Here is a 12,968-nt window from a genome sequence, read left to right as displayed (position 1 = left end):
GCCCCAAAATCCCTTTTTTTTTTTTTTTTTTTTTTTTTTTTGAGACAGTCTCACTCTCTTACCCAGGCTGGAGTGCAGTAGTGTGATCTTGGCTCACTGCAACATCTGCCTCGTGGATTCAAACGATTCTCCCGCCTCCGCCTTCTGAGTAGCTGGGACTATAGGAGCCTGCCACTATGCCCGGCTAAATTTTGTATTTTTGGTAGAGACGAGGTTTCACCATGTTGGCCAGGGTGGCATTGTATCATTCTTATGCCTTTGCATCCTCATAGTTTAGCTTCCACATATCAGTGAGAACATATGATGTTTGGTTTTCCATTCCTGTATATATATATATACATACATGTATATATATACACCGCAGTTTCTTTAACTGTTTGTTGATTGATGGGCAATTGGGTTGGTTCCACGATTTTGCAATTGTGAATTGTGCTGCTATAAACATGCGTGTGCAAGTATCTTTTTCGAATAATGACTTATTTTCCTCTGGGTAGATACCCAGTAGTGGGATTGCTGGATCAAATGGTAGTTCCACTTTAGTTCTCTAAGGGATCTCCACACTGTTTTCCATAGTGGCTGTACTAGTTTACATTCCCACCAGCAGTGTAGAAGTGTACACAGATCACTGCATCCATGCCAAGATCTACTGTTTTTTGACTTTTTGGTTATCACCATTCTTGCAGCAGTAAGGTGGTATTGCATTGTGGTTTTGATTTGCATTTCCCTGATCATTAGTGATGTTGAGCATTTTTTCATATGTTTGTTGGCCATTTGTATATCTTCTTTTGAGAATTGTCTATTCATGTTCTTAACCCACTTTTTGATGGGATTGTTTTTTTCTTTATTTTTTATTTTATTTTATTTTATTTTGAGGCAGAGTCTCGCTCTGTCACCCAGGCTGGAGTGCAGTGGCGCGATCTCCACTCATTGCAAGCTTTGCCTCCCGGGTTCACGCCATTCTCCTGCCTCAGCCTCCCGAGTAGCTGGGACTACAGGCGCCTGCCACCACGCCTGGCTAATTTTTTGTATTTTTAGTAGAGATGGGGTTTCACCATGTTAGCCAGGATGGTCTCGATCTCCTGACCTCGTGATCCGCCCGCCTCGGCCTCCCAAAGTGCTGGGATTACAGGTGTGAGCCACCGTGCCGGGCGTTTGTTTTTTTCTTACTGATTTATTTGAGTTTGTTGTAGATTCTGGATATTACTCCTTTGTCAGATGTATAGATTGTGAAGATTTTCTCCCACTTTGTGAGTTGTCTGTTTACTCTGCTGACTCTTCCTTTTGCCGTGCAAAAGCTCTTTAATTAAGTCCCAACTATTTATCTTTGTTTTTATTGCACTTGCGTTTGGGTTCTTGATCATGAAATCCTTGCCTAAGCCAATGTCTAGAAGAGTTTTCCCAATGCTATCTCCTAGAATTTTTATAGTTTCAGGTTTTAGATTTAAGTCCTTAATCCATCTTGAGTTGACTTTTGTATAAGGTAAGAGATGAGGATCCAGTTTCATTCTCATACCTGTGGCTATTATGCACATCTGTGTAAAAGAACACCTGAGCAGGCTAAGTGTGAGCAACAAGGCTGTTTATTCACTTGGGTGCAAGTGGGTTGAGTCTGAGAAAGGAGTCAGCAAAGGGTGGTGGGATTATCACTGGTTCTTATAGGTTTGAGATGGGTGGTGGTGTTAGGAACAATTTTTTGCAGGCAGGGGATGGATGTTACAAAGTACATTCTCAAGGGTGGGGAAGATGTTACAAAGTATATTCACAAGGGCAGGGAGGATGTATTATCACAAGGGAGGGTAGGAATATTACAAGGTACATTCACAAGGACGGGGGAATATCACAAAGTACATTATCACAAGGGCGGGGGAATGTCATGATGGCTTGACCATGGTACGGCCAGCTCAGAGGACCTTTCAGTGGCTAGCCAATTTTCCTGGCACCATTTGTTGAAAAGGGTGTCCTTTCCCCACTTTGTTTTTGTTTGCTTTATTGAAGATCAGTTGGCTGTGAGTATTTGGGTTTATTTCTGGGTTCTCTATTCTGTTCCATTGGTCTATGTGCCTATTTTTACACCGTGTTGTTCTAGTGACTATGGCCTTATAGTATAGTTTGAAATCAGGTAGTATGATACCTCCAGATTTGTTATTTTTGCTTAGTCTTGCTTTGGCTATGCAGGCTCTTTTTTGGTTCCATATGCATTTTAGAATTGTTTTTTTCTAATTCTGTGGAGAATGATGGTGATATTTTGATGGGGATTGCATTGCATTTGTAGATTGCTTGTGGCAGAATAGTCATTCTCACAATATTGATTCCACCCAACCATGAGCATGGGATGTGTTTCCATTTGTTTGTGTCATCTATGATTTTTTTTAAGCAGTGTTTTGTAGTTTTCCTTGTAGAGGTCTTTTGCCTCCTTGGGTAGGTATATTCCTAAATATTTTGTTTTATTTTATTTTTTGCAGCTATTTTAAAAGGGGTTGAGTTTTTGATTTGATTTTCTGCTTGGTCGCTGTTGGTGTATAGAAGACCTACTGATTTGTGTACCTTAATCTTGTATCTGGAAACTTTGCTGAATTCTTTCATCAGTTCTAGGAGCTTTCTGGAGGCATCTTTAGGGTTTTCAAGGTAAATGATCATATCGTCAGCAAACAGTGACAGTTTGACTTCTTCTTTACCAATTTGGGTGCTCTTTATTTCTTTCTCTTGTCTGATTGCTCTGGCTAGGACTTCTAGTACTATGTTGAAGAGGAGTGGTAAGAGTGGGCATCCTTGTCTCATTCCTGTTCTCAGAGGGAATGCTTTCAACTTTTCCTCATTCAATATTATGTTGGCTGTGGGTTTGTCATAGATGGCTTTTATTACATTGAGGTATGTCCCTTGTATGCCGATTTTGCTGAGAGTTTTCATCATAAAGGGATGTTGGATTTTGTTGAATGCATTTTCTGCATCTATTGAGATGCTCATGTGATTTTTGTTTTTAATTCTGTTTATGGGGTGTATCACATTTATTAACTTGCATATGTTAAACCATCCCTGCATCCCTGGTATGAAACCCACTTGATCATGGCAGGTTTCACACCAGGGATGAATATGATATGTTGTTGAATTTGATTAGCTAGTATTTTTAAAATATCAATTTAGCTTTGATATGTTCTTGGATTTGGTTAGCAAATATTTTGTTAAGGATTTTAGCATCTATGTTTCCTCAAGGATATCAGTCTGTAGTTTTCTTCTTTGGTTATGTCCTTTACTGGTTTTGGTATTAGGGTGATGCTGGCTTCGTAGAATGAATTAGGGATGGTTCCTTCTTTCTCTATCTTGTGGAATAGTGTCAAAGGATTGGTACCAATTCTTTTTTGAATGTCTGGTAGAATTCTGCTGTGAATCTGTCTGGTCCTGGACTTTTTTTGTTGGTAATTTTTAAATGACAATTTCAATCTCACTGCTTGTTATTGGTCTGTTCAGGGTATCTAATTCTTCCTGATTTAAGCTAGGAGGGTTGTATTTTTCCAGGAATTTATACATCTCTTCTAGGTTTTCTAGTTTATGTGCGTAAAGATGTTCAGAGTAGCCTTGAATGATCTTTTGTATTTCAGTGATGTCAATTGTAATATCTCCTGTTTTGTTTCTTAATGAGGTTATTTGGATTTTCTCTCTTCTTTTTTTGTTTAATCTTGCTAATGGTCTAGCAATTCTATTTATCTTTTCAAAGAACCAGGTTTTTGTTTCATTTATCTTTTGTATTTTTTTGTTCGTTTCAGTTCCATTTAGTTCTGCTCTGCTCTTGGTTATTTACTTTCTTCCGCTGGGTTTGCATTTGGTTTGTTCTTGTTTCTCTAGTTCCTTGAGATGTGACCTTAGAATGCCAGTTTGTGTTCTTTCAGTCTTTTTTGATATAGGTGTTTACGGTTATGAACTCTCCTCTTAGCACCGCCTTTGCTGTATCCCAGAGGTTTTGATAGGTTGTCATTATTGTCATTCAGTTCAAAGAATTTTCAAATTTCCAACTTGATTTCGTTTTTGAGATAACTTCTTGAATCCTCTTTTAGCTCTTAAAAAATTATGGGTCATCTCCTATTAGCCAGGTGCCATGCTAAATGCTTTTATATACATTATCTCATTTTATTCGCATGCCAGTCTTAGGGAGGCGGTATCATTACCTTATTACGCACATAAAGAAAGCTTAGACTCCAGAAAGTTAAGTGATTTGACAAGGTCACACAGGTCCCAAGCAGTTAAATCTCATTCATTTATAAACATTTATTTTTGGGGACAGTGGCTCCTGCCTATAGTCCCAGATACCCAGGAGGCCAAGGTGGGAGGATTGCTTGGGGCCAGAAATTTGGAATCAGCCTGGGCAAGACAGTGAGACTCTGTCTTTTAAAAAATTTTAAAAATGGCCAGGTGTAATGGCTCACGCCTGTAATCCCAGCACTTTGGGAGGCTGAGGCGGGCAGATCACAATGTCAGGAATTTGAGACCAGCCTGGCCAACATGGCGAAACCCCGTCTCTACTAAAAATACAAAAATTAGCTGGGCATAATGGTGGGTGCCTGTTGTCCCAGCTACTCAGGAGGCTGAGGCAGGAGAATCGCTTGAACCCGGGAGGCAGAGGTTGTGGTGAGTCGAGATTGCACCATTGCACTCCATCCTGGGCGACAGAGTGAGACTCCATCTCAAAACAAAACAAAACAAAAAAACACCCAAAAACAAAACAAAACAAAAATTATCCAGGTGTATTGGCTTGTGCCTGTAGTCCCAGCTACTTGGGAGGCTGAGGCAGGAGGATCACTTGAGCCCAGGAGCTGGAAGCTACAGTGAGCTATGATCGTGCCACTGCACTTCAGCCTGGGAGATACAGCAAGTCCCCATCTCTGAAAATAAATAAATAAATAAATAAACAAACATTTATTGAGTGAGCCTCTAGTATGTGCCAGGTACTGGAATAAGCGCTAGAAATAATGAAATGTATAAGAAGTAGCCCTGTACTCAGAGGCTCACAGTCTAAAAACAAACATGGACCACCAAACAGATTTCATAATTTGATTTCGTAAATGAGAGAGAATTGTAAGGAAAACCATCGTGGGTGCACAGATAGTGGAACCTGACCAGCGCAGGAGTGAGGAGGCTCCCAGAGGACACGACACCCTAAATGAATCTTGGATGATGAGTAAGCATTAAGCTGCTCAAAAATGTTTAGACAAGGGTAGGAGTATGTGTCCCGGGCATGTGGAGGGAACAGCACAAGCAGAGGCTTGGAGATGAGAAGCAGCGTTATGAAGGTGGGGTGCGGAGGCTCATACCTGTAATTCCAGCATTCTGGGAAGCTGAGGCAGGAGGATTGCTTGAGCCCAGGAGCTCAAGACCAGAATGGGTAACATGGTGAAACCCCGCCTCTACTAAAAAGACAAAAATTAGCTGGGCATGGTGGTGCATGCTTGCAGTCCCAGCTACTCAGGAGGCTAAAGTGGGAGGATTCCGGGAGCCAGGGACGTTGCAGTGAGCCGAGATCGTGCCACTACACTTCAGTTGGGTGACAGAACAAAATCCTGTCTCAAAAAAAAAAAAAAAAAAGCAGCATTGTGAGTGTAGGTCCACGAACAGTCTGGAGTCATTAGAACACAAAATCAGCATAGGCGTGGAGTTGAGGCCGATGTGGTAGTCAGGAGCTAGATCGTGGCAGTCCTTGTGGTCATGCTTTTCCTAAGACTCACACTCTTCCCCTTGAAGCCTGTGCTCTATGAAGAAAAGAATCACTGATGACAATCTAAGGATTACGGGGTCAGTTAGCCTTAGGTGAAAGTTAAAAACAGCTCATCTTCTGGGGGTTGGGAGAGGAAGACATGTTGCAATTCAGAGAATCATTTTTCCTCTGGTAGGCCCCTGGGCCATCTCCTAGTGGACCAAGTATCTATCTAGGTAAGGAGTCAAAAAGCTGGAACAATATCGACAGTGTGTATTCATTGGTGAATCCTCTGAAGCCCACATCCCAATGGCTGCAGTGACCTCTAGAACAGTGTTTCCTAAGTGACCACAGTGCCATCGAATCAGCTGCACTGGACTTACAACTTCAGTTATGAAGCCACCTTTGCAAAGATTATGACCATGGAAGGCACCTGGCGAGGCTGGCTCCATCTTGCTCCCAGCCTCACAGCCTGGCTGTCCTCTCTCATTCTTGGGCATAGGCCAAGCTAACCTTTGGAGGAATTTAGTTTACAGTTAAGCTGGGAAGCAAGGATAATAATAGTCCCTCCTTAAAACGGACCCCTCCTTGTTCAGGGACTGAAACCACCTTTGTGAGACTGAAGAAAGGCTACAGGATTAGGATTATGCGAGGGGCCTGAATTCTGCTAAAATGTAGGCATAGTTAGCGTATAATCAGCCATTGTTCTTTGGCTTGCCTTTCCATAATCTCTTACTGCTCAAGAGTTATGTGGCCAGAGGCCACAAGATTTGTTACTTCCCCAGTTGCTCCTGTAGATGACATCATGATTATAGAACCTGCGATCAGTGTTTGGAGATGACTTCTGCTTTCCGGCAACTGACTGACTCCACCCGGTCTCGTGACTCATGACCCTGCTCAGAGGCTGACTCAGCGCAGAAGGACTGCTTTCCACACCCTATGATTTGATCCCCAACCAATCAGCAGCACCTCTGCCCCAATTATCCATAAAAGCCCTGGCCTCTGAGTTCCTGGGGAGACTGATTTTAGGAACAAACTCCCATTTACAACATAGGTAGCCTTTTTTTTTTTTTAACTTTTTCTCCTTCCTTCCTCCCTCCCTCCCTCCCTCCCTCCATTCCTTCCTTCCTTCCTTCTTTGTAGTTTCCTGTTGTTGTTTTTGAGACGGTATCTCATTCTGTTGCTCCAGGCTGGAGTGCAGTGGTGCAATCATAGCTGACTGCAACTACAAACTACCAGACTCAAGTGATCCTCCTGCCTCAGCCTCCCTAGTAGCTGGGACTACAGGCACATGGTACCACATTCACTGCAACCTCCGCCCTCCAGGTTCAAGCGATTCTCCTGCCTCAGCCTCCTGAGTAGCTGGGATTACAGGTGCGTGCCACCATACCCAGCTAATTTTTGTGTTTTTAGTAGTTATGCCATGTTGGCCAGGCTGCCTTCGAACTCCTGATTTCAGGTGATCCACCCGCCTTGGCCTGCCAAAGTGTTGGGATTACAGGCGTGAGCCACAACTCCTGGCCTTTATTTATTTCAAGGTGAGCTCTAGAATGAGAAGGAATCCACTACAATTTACCTGTGAGATATTGGGCAGGTTACTTGACCTCTCTGACTGAACCTTAGCTCTTCATCTGTCGAATGAGAAAAATACCACCTGCCTCATTGGATGACTGTGAGGAATGACTAGAAGCCAGGTGCCTGGCCAAAGCAGGCACTCAGCATGTATTAGTCCCCATCTCAATTCATTGGTCCTTTCCTATGAGGATACTGACTGTGCAAACATCTGGTAGGTTTAGTGAGCTGGCCTAGTGGGGACAATAAGAACTCATAAATGTCAGTCCTCTGAGCCCAAGCTAAGCCATCATATCCCCTGTGACCTGCACGTATACATCCAGATGGCCTGAAGCAACTGAAGATCCACAAAAGAAGTGAAAATAGCCTTCACTGATGACATTCCACCATTGGGATTTGTTTCTGCCCCACCCTAACTGATCAATGTACTTTATAATCTCCCCCACCCTTAAGAAAGTTCTTTATAATTCTCCCCACCCTTGAGAATATACTTTGTGAAATCCACCCCCTGCCTGCAAAACATTGCTCCTAACTCCACCGCCTATCCCCAAACCTATAAGAGTCAGTGATAATCCCACCACCCTTTGCTGACTCTCTTTTCGGACTCAGCCCTCCTGCACCCAGGTGAAATAAACAGCCTTGTTGCTCACACAAAGCCTGTTTGGTGGTCTCTTCACACGGACGTGCATGACACAAATCAGCCAGGTGCAGTGGCTCACACCTATAATCCCAGCACTTTGGGAAGCTGAGGCAGGCGGATCGCTTGAGCCTAGGAGTTTGAGACCAGCTTGGGTAATGTAGTGAAGCCCCATCTCTATAAAAAACCCAAAATACAAAAGTTGGTGGTGTGTGCCTATAGTCCCAGCTACTTGGGAGGCTGAGGTGAGAGGATTGATTGCTTGAGACCAGGAGGGTGAGGTCTCAGTGAGCTGTGTTTGCACCACTGCACTCCAGCCTGGGTGACAGAGCTCTCAAAAAAAAAAGGGAAGTGGTGAGGTGGGTGTGGTGGGGGATACATTACATCAGCGAACCATGAAACCACTGAGCCGTTTCCCTAGATGTCTGCTGGTTCTTGACTCCTCCCTCCCCCTAACCTGATGGAATATGGCTGGTAGGGAGTGATGGTATGGTTCCAGCCAGTTCAGAGTAGGGCTGTCTAGGTGACAAATCTCAATTCCTGGCTTGCATAAGGTGTCCAGCCTGAGCCAATGAACTCCTTACAGCCATGGGAAATGAGGTACATGGTGCAGAAGTGGTTGCTGGGGCCCAGCCTAACATGAGCAAAGACACACCTCACTACAGTATGTGACCGAGAACTCAAGACCTATCTAGACAGGACATCTATGTTGCACAAGGAAGGCCAGAATGACCAAATACAAGCAAATATAACCAAAGACACCTGAATCATGATGGAGAAGGAGAAACAAAACCCCCGGCTTATGCGTGGGTTTAGACGGAGAAAAAGCAGGGCTTGGTGGGGCTAAGGAAGATGGGGCAGAGAGAATCCCTGAGTGTGGTAGCTAACGGTTGAGGAGCTTGGTGGTGACACTGCTAGACCAGGAGAAAGGGGAGAGGGAGGGCAGCCGGGGCCACTGCCTTGCTCCCTAGAATAGAACTTCTCATTCCTCCTCCGTGGCATCCTGTGATCCCTTTCCCTCCCTGCATCCTGGTTCTAAACGAGGTCCCTCTCTGCCATCCACTTCCTAATTAAAGAAAAGCATTTTATGTATGTATGTATGTATGTATGTATGTATGTATGTATGTATGTATTTTAAGCAGGGTCTTTCTCTGTCACCCAGGCTGGAGTGCAGTGGCATGATCTTGGCTCACTGCAGCCTCCAAACCCCAGGGTCAAGCGATCCTCCCACCTCAGCCTCAGCCTCTCGACAGCTGGGATCACAGGTGTGCACCACCAGGCCCAGGTAATTTTTATTTTTTTATTTTTAGTAGAGATGGGACCTCACCATGTTTCTCAGGCTAAGAAACGTGTTTTAAAAATAAGTAAATAAATAGTGATGACACAGATCATAGTAAACAGCTTCCCCTTACTAAGAGCCTATGTCACGGCTGTTTGACATAGTTTAACTCTAATTCTCACAGCTTTGTGAGGCAAACACTGCTGTCCCCATCTGCTACACATGGACGAGTCTCGGCATGACACAGTCCATTGCCCCAAGCCACGCAGCTTCTGTGGACGCAGCACAGTCAGACCCTGGTCCTCTGAGGGCTGCCCCCAATACTGCAGGGTGCTTTATAAAGGGGATGAGGAATGGCATTAGTTTCCTATTGCTGTTGTAACAAAATACCCCAGCTTAGTGCTTAGAACAATGCAAAGGTACTAACTTAAAGTTCTGGCCAGGTGCAGTGGCTCATGCCTGTAATCCCAGCACTTTGGGAGGCTGAGGCAGGCAGATCACATGAGATCAAGAGTTCGAGACCAGCCTGGCCAACATGGCAAGACTCCAACTCTACTAAAAATACAAAAATTAGCCAGGCATGGTGATGCACATCTGTAATTCCAGCTACTCAGGAGGCTGAGGCAGGAGAATCACTTAAACCCGGGAGGTGGAGGTTGTAGTAAGCCGAGATTGAACCACTTCATTCCAGCCTGGGTGTAGCAAGACTCCATCTCAAAAAAACAAAACACAACAAAACAAAAATCTTTGTTAAACTAATGAGTGAGGAATAGTAAACTAAACTAAAAATCTTATCCTCTGCTTTCATTTGTTTTCATTTTCATTTTAGTTTTTGATTGCTCTATCCTAAAATATGATGGAACTGGGAGGGATCAATTCGGTGGTTGAGCAACCTGCTCCTCCATTTGGTCCTGAATTTATTATTGTTATTATTATTATTATTATTAGACAGGGTCTGGCTCTGTAGCCCAGGCTGGAGTGCAGTGGCACGATCTCAGCTCACTGCAACCTCCACCGCCCAGGATCAAGCAATTCTCCTGCCTCGGCCTCCTGAGTAGCTGGGATTACAGGCACGTGCCACCATCCCCAGCCAATTTTTGTATTTTTGGTAGAGATGGGTTTTCACTATGTTGGCCAGGCTGGTCTCGAACTCCTGACCTCAAGTGATCCACTTGCCTTGGCCTCCCAAAGTGCTGGGATTACGGTAAGCCACCATGCCTGGCCTGGTCCTGAATTTAAAAAGGCACCAACCACCCTTAACACTAGAGTCTGCCATCTAAGGTTGAGTGGAACTCTAGGTTGTAAATGAATTCTTTTTTTTTTTTGAGACAGAGTCTCGCTCTGTCACCCAGGCTGGAGTGCAGTGGCGCCATCTCAGCTCACTGCAAGCTCTGCCTCCCAGGTTCATGCCATTCTCCTGCCTCAGCCTCCCGAGTAGCTGGGACTACAGGCGCCCACCACCTCACCCGGCTAGTTTTTTGTATTTTTTAGTAGAGATGGGGTTTCACCGTGTTAGCCAGGATGGTCTTGATCTCCTGATCTCGTGATCCGCCCGCCTCGGCCTCCCAAAGTGCTGGGATTACAGGCATGAGCCACCACGTCCGGCCGTAAATAAATTCTTAAAAGTACTGACTGAGGCCGGGCACCATGGCACACGCTTGTAATCCCAGCACTTTTAGAGGCTGAGGTGGGTGGACCACTTGAGCTGAGGAGTTCAAGATCAGTCTGCACAACATGGCAAAACCCTGTCTCTACCAAAAATATAAAAATTAGCTGGGTGTGGTGGCATGTGCCTGTAGTCCCAGCTACTCAGGAGGCTGAGGTGGGAAGATCACCTGAGCCAGAAAGGTCAAGGCTGCAGTGAGCTGTGATTGCACCACTACACTCTAGCCTGGATCACTTAGCCTGGGTCACAGAGGGACACCCTGTCTCAAAAAGAAATAAAAAAAAAAAAAAAAAAAATGTTCGGGCTGACTAACCTACAGTGGTGAGGCTTCCAAAACGCTAAGTTAAAAATAAACTGCAAACTACCCAGTTAAAAATGGGCAAAGGACTTGAATAGACATTTTCTAAAGAAGATAAACAAATAACCAATAAACACATGAAAAGATGCTCAATTTGGGAAATACAAACCAAAATCCCAATAATCCAGAGGCCAAGGCAAGAGGATTACTTGAGCCCATGAGTTAGAGACCAGCCTGGGCAACATGGCGAGACCCTACCTCTACAAAAAGTTAAAAAATTAGCTGGCGTGATGGCACATGCCTGTGGTCTCACCTACTCAGGAGGCTGAGGAGGGAGGATTGCTTGATCCTGGGAGGTCAATGCTTCAGCAAGCACTGCACTCCAGCCTGGGCAACAGAATGAGCCCCTGTTTCAGAAAAAAAAACGACAGCACACAATTAAGATACTATGTCACACCCCCTGGGATGCTATAACTAACAAATAAAAATAAGACCAGGTGCGATGGCTCATGCCTGTAATCCCAGCACTTTGGGAGGCCGAGGCGGTTGGATCACCTGAGGTAAGGAATTCAAGACCAGCTTGGCCAACAGGGCAAAACCTCGTCTCTACTAAAAATACAAAAATTAGCTGGGCATGGTGGCGCACACCTGTGTTCCCAGCTACTCAGGAGGCTGAGGCAGTAGAACCACTTGAACCTGGGAGACAGAGGTTGCAGTGAGCCAAGATCACACCAGTGCACTCCAGCTTGAGCAACAGGGCGAGACTCCATCTCAGAAACAAAAAATAAAAAAAAAGCATAAAAAATAAAAACGTATGTTGGTGAGGATGTGAAGACATTGGAACCCTCATACATTGTTGGTGGGAATGTAGAATAGTGCAGTCATTGTGGAAAACAGTTTGGTGGTTTCTCAAAAAGTTAAACATAGAATGTCTATCCTGCCCAAAGCAATCTACTGATTCAATGCTATTCTTATCAAATTACCAATGTCATTTTTCATAGAATCAGAAAAAAAATTCTAAAATTCATATGGAACCATAAAAGAGACTGAATAGCCAACGCAATCCTAAACAAAACCAATGGAACAGAATAGAGACCCCTGGAATAAAGTTGCACACCTACAACCAACCCATCTACAAAGTCAACACAAATAAAGAATTGGAAAGGATACCTTATTCAATAAATGGTGCTGGGGAAACTGGCTAGCCATATGCAGAATGAAACTGGACCCCAACCTCTCACTATGTACAAAAATTATCTCAAGATGGATTAAAACCTTAACTCTAAGACTTAAAAGTATAAAAATCCTAAAAGAAAACCTAGGAAATACGCTTCTAGACATTGGCCTAGGCAAAGAATTTATGACTAAGTTCTCAAAAGCAAATGCAACAAAAACAAAAATTGACAGTTGGAACCTAATTAAACTAAAGAGCTTCTGCATAGCAAAAGAAACCATCAACAGAGTAAACAGATAACCTACAGAATGGAAGAAACCATTTGCAAACTATGCATTCAGCAAAAGACTAATATCCAGAATCTATAAGGAGCTTAAATCAACAAGAAAAAAACAACCCCATTAAAAAGGAGGTAAAAACATGAACAGACACTTCTCAAAAGAACACATACAAGTGGCCAGTAAAGTGTTCCAGCCTGGCCAACATAACGAAACCTTGTCTCTACTAAAATACAAAAAAATAACTAGGCGTGGTGGCACACTCCTGTGAGCCCAGCAACTTGGGAGGCTGAGGTGGGAGGATCGTTTGAACTTGGGAGGTGGAGGTTGCAGTGAGCCGAGATTGTGCCACTGCACTCCAGCCTGGGACACAGAGCGAGA

Source organism: Rhinopithecus bieti, unplaced genomic scaffold (genome assembly GCF_001698545.2).
Source record: "Rhinopithecus bieti isolate Rb0 unplaced genomic scaffold, ASM169854v2 scaffold_39586, whole genome shotgun sequence".
Classification (NCBI taxonomy): Eukaryota; Metazoa; Chordata; class Mammalia; order Primates; family Cercopithecidae; genus Rhinopithecus; species Rhinopithecus bieti.
This window is presented reverse-complemented; position numbering follows the sequence as displayed.